This window comes from Parasteatoda tepidariorum, chromosome 3, assembly GCF_043381705.1.
Source record: "Parasteatoda tepidariorum isolate YZ-2023 chromosome 3, CAS_Ptep_4.0, whole genome shotgun sequence".
Classification (NCBI taxonomy): Eukaryota; Metazoa; Arthropoda; class Arachnida; order Araneae; family Theridiidae; genus Parasteatoda; species Parasteatoda tepidariorum.
Window position 1 is genome coordinate 44,229,993 of NC_092206.1, and position 5,019 is coordinate 44,235,011.

The following is a 5,019-nucleotide window of genomic DNA, read 5'->3' on the forward strand; positions in this document are numbered from 1 at the left end:
ATTTTTTTTCTAGTAGAAGATAGTCTACTTTACTCGTCTGTCAATTAATACTAATAATATATTGGATTTTTTGTTAGTTAAAAATAGTTAAGTAAAAAATGTTACAATTGACCCCACTCTCCCCCACAAATAAATACCTTTACTCCATTATTGCATGTGTTATCTTAATTAAGCATCATTGGCGTAATTAAGCCTCATTGGCATTAATTTTTTATGTTTCTCCGAAACGAATTAGTACCACTTTCCCATTAATTTTGCTTTTGAATACATAAATATTTTTTTTCTATTCCATTACCGTTGGTTTTAAATAAGTAATTTTTTAGAAACACGTTTGAGATAATTAATATAAATAAAATAAGAGAGCTTGGTATCAGACAAAGTATAAATTTGGTGACATCGACCATGCGTGCTACCAAGTAATATTCGTTGAATTTATGTGACATAGCGAATATAAAATAATTAAATATTTAAATGCACACAATAAACTAGTTTTTGATCAAATAAAGCTACAAGCTAGCAATTATTTAATTATAACTGAATCGTTAAATTTAAAACAATGTCTAGCACTTAACTAATCAGATCCACTCAGATCAGATTAACCAATCAATTCCACTTCATTTTTTGCTCATCCCGCTCGATCGGTTTGTTGTAGAATGTTTTTAAGTCGACAGTGACCTTCCCCGTGCTTTGAACTATATGTATGCCAAATTTCATAGCTTTCGCTCGGATGGTTTAGGAATCTATAAAGATCACACGCACAGACATTCCTTTTAAATCATTAAGTCTATTATTTCGAGAAGCATTTTCCTAATTTGTTTTTCTTAAATGTAAAGAGCATTTAAACTTCAAAGATGATCTCCTAAGACTTTATTACTGAATTTATTCTAAAATCATCTTCATTTTCTTCTTGAAATACTTTCTGTATAAATTATTAAAACATTAAATTTCATAATAAACATAAAGTAATAGATTTAAAGTTTCAGTGTCCTTAGTACTCTGATGGATGGCTAAAACTGTTGCCCCTTCAACCTAACTTTCTAAACGTGACTGGTTCGCCCTCACGAAAACACGTACTTTATCCTTAGTTCTCTATTCTCATTGATTTCTCCCTCATTTGTGATGCAAAAGAACTAATACCATTTGAATTTTATTTCCCTTTGAATTCATAAGTGTTAAAAATTCTTCTAAGAAAGGATTAGTAAAATTTACCTACAATCGATAACTAGACTCTGTGTAGAGTAAAAGTTACTCAATATTATTAGTAAACATCGTATTGATTTTAAAAGCGTGTTAGTAGTAAAAAAACTATTTAAAAAAAACATTAAAAAATGTAAACATTTATAAAAATAGCATATGAAGCATGGTCCTGGTCGCTCAGTCAATGTGATAAATTAAATCCTTATTTTTTTTAAAATTTTTTGTAGAAGATTCATTATAGAAAAATAAACCCAATAATTGAAATAATATGAATTTTCAAAATTTGCACGAATTCACAAAACTAGGATGCATGCTTGACGCATGGCTGTCAGGAAAAAAAATCATTTTTCTAGTATTTATTTTTCTTGTTTTTAATGTTATCTTTTTACATTTGGAAAAGGACCAAGATTGAGAGAAAAAAATTGTTTATATTTCTTATCCCTCTACTTTCTAAATGTTTTCCTTGTTTAGAAAGCAAGAATAAAAAAGCAATATTTTTCTTTCACACATGGGTGTGGTTATCTCATATTCGTAATTGCTGGACACTTATGAAGCGCCAGACGGTGAGTTATCCATAAATCCTGGTCACCATGTTCTTAAAGCCTAATAAGGATGTCTACACATATATTAATAATTCTTGACGACAAATTTCAATTAACATGACGAGTGCACAGAATGTAACATAAATTAAACGACCGACTTTCTTAAAAGGAGCCGCAGTATATTTTTGTAATCTGGGCTGCGTAATTTATTTTCCACTCGTTAAATTAATTTGCCCCTCATTCTGCCTTTTTATTTATGGAATGAAATTTATAACTCTTTATTTTGCGCAATTAGAAAGTCGTTGTAAGCGCTCTGATGCTGGATAGTCTATTAAATTTCCCCCGTGAGTTCATCTTTCGCAGAGTTAAATAATGGGATGTTCATTACGATTCGAAACGTATCTTGTTACGGATGGTTCCCAGAAAATGCGCCATGATTTAAATATGAAAATCCATACCTTGTTAAAAAAATTTTAAATGAAAAGTGTTTATGTGTGTATTTGTAATAACTACAGACGAAAAAAGAGAAAAATATTTTCCTGATTTCAGATTTACATATTTGAACTTTAAAACTCTCATTCATTTCATGAAATAGAGTCAGATTGGACATTTTGTGAATTTTTTTTTTTAATTTACTGTTTTTTTATTTAGTTTAAATTATTATTATTTATTTGCTTCATTTTTTTTTTTCAAATTTATATTTTTATGCTACGAAATTTAATTATGGTTGTAGTGAGTGAAAGGAATGAGTATCATTAAGTGCTTTTGTATTCCTAAAAATGTACATAAAACATTAAAAGAAATATATTTTTGTCCTAAACAAGGAAAATAAATAATATTGATTTGAGAGAATTGGAAAATGCTAAGTAGCCTTCCTTTTCCTCAGATCTATACACAGAAAATTATTAACATACATTTCATGCTAAGTTTGCTTTAATTTATAAATGTTTCACAGGTCTGAAGTGAATTTTTTTTAAATACTTTTTGCACCTCGGGGTTCGTTTATAACTGGTTACAAATATAAAAAAAAAGAAAGAAAAGCTGTCATATGCCTAAAAATATGAGAAACAATATTTTTGAAAAACATTTCATTCTGTTTAAATCAGGCAAAATCAAAAGCATAGGTGGCACCAAGTTTTGAATATTCTCAAACTTTAATATGACGGGCCTTATATAATAGTCTACAAAATACACGCCCAAGCGAAAATTCTATATATTCAAACATCTTAGTAAAAAAGTATTAACAGAGATAAATAAACATGGAAGAAAACCAAATTGTTTTCTTTTCAATTCTATAAAATACGATTAACTAGTCACACATTGCCTCGTAAACGTAACCTAAGCGGAGAAATACAACGGAAGTTTTCTATATTTCTTCCCAGTGGCGTACATAAACTTAAGTGCATACCCTGCAAGATTTTTAAATGCGCCCTATCTTAGACTTCATTCAAATTTTAAAAAAATTATAATATGAAACAGAAACATTAGAAAGATATATTCGGATATTTATAATCATTCATTTTATTTTAATGTATATTAATTTACATATTTCACTTTAAATTATTTTAACATTATTTAATAAGGTTGCGGTGCAAGCGAAGGCGGAATTTAGAAAAGTATTAAATTGGAACATGGTATACATCTACTAACTTACCACATGTAAATAAAATTCATCTTAATAATACAAGAAAATTACTCACAATCTTAAAGTTATTATGTTTAAAGTTTAGTTAAGGGTTATTATTATCTGTAAAGTGAACTAAAAAAATCTTTAGAAAAATATTTTTATTGTAATACATATAGTAGAGGTACGCAACTCATTCTTGAATGAAGGGCCGCATGGCCAAGTACTTAGACATGTTGATGGTAGTTATGATAATTTTAATATAAACGTCAGTGTTTCAGAGAGAAAAAATTTACCAGTCAACTTCGTAATATAGTTGCATAAAATTAAATTCTTTTAATAATAAAAATTCGTTCAAAATTATAAAGTACGAAGCTGATACTTTAAAAAAAATTCCTTCTTATCAAAAAAACAGATTTGTTTAAAAAAAAAATATACAATCTATATAACAATGGGACGTAAGTAATGTTTTTTTTTTATCACATCTCCGTAACACAGAATATTATTTTAAATTAAGTTAACTCTAATGCTCTTGAATAAAAATAATAAATTAAAAATAAATAAATATTTTTTGAGCAACATAAATGCAAATTAAATGCTTTGATTAAAGAAATTGCATTAAGTCCAAAATGATTTAAAATAAAACCAACGTATTATAGCTCAAAAAAAGATTCATCATTCAGTTAGGATTCAGTTTAGTATATTTTAAGCTTTAGGACATTTATATTTACAGGGTGGCTACAAAATACTGTGATAATACAAAAAATAGGAATTAGTTTTAATCATTTAGAAAAACAATTTGTGTATCACTATTTCTGTGAGAGGGGCTTCCTGTAAGTGCAGACGATTTTTGCTTAAAGCAAAACATTTAGAATAAATTTAAAGATGGAATCAAAAAGTTTGATGGTTAAACAGCTTTTCGATTGCGAATTTTCTACAGGTAGAAACTTGAAGTAATTAAGATCTCTTGGGTTTAATAGAACATTTATATATAGAACTATAAATCGATTATTGGATACTAATAGCTGTAACAATCGTCCCAGGTCTGCTCGTCCACGTGCACGTTCAGTTCAAATATAAGAGGGCGTTAAAGGAATTCGTGAAAAGATACACTCCACAATGCTCAGTTAATAAAATGGCTGCTGAAGAGAACGTAAGTCGGAGAGCTATGCAAGAATGCAAGTTATATTAAATGAAGACCTGGGTTTTTACCCTTACCACAAAGGATAAGTTCAAGGTTTGACAGCTGCACAAAAATTAAAAGGTTTCAAAAATGTAAGAAATTGCTAAACCGGCAAGGTATCAAAAATGTTGGCGGAATAATTTTTTTCTGATGAGAAAATATTTTGTACAGAGCAAAGTTATGATGCTAAGAATAATGTTGTATAAGCAGCAACCTTTAATGATGTGCCTGAAAGTGTACGAACTGTGCTACTCTTTCGGAACAAAAATTCTGTAATGGTTTGGGCTACAGTGTCAAATAACGGAATTTATTGTTACCCGCTGACAGATCGTATCCAAATATCGATTGGATATTGCAGCAAGATCTGCACAGTAACACCGAGACAAAACAACACAGGCTTGGCTCCATGTCAATTGTTCGATATTTATTAAGCCATAAGAGTGGCCCCCTTCTTCACTGGATCTGGGGATTCT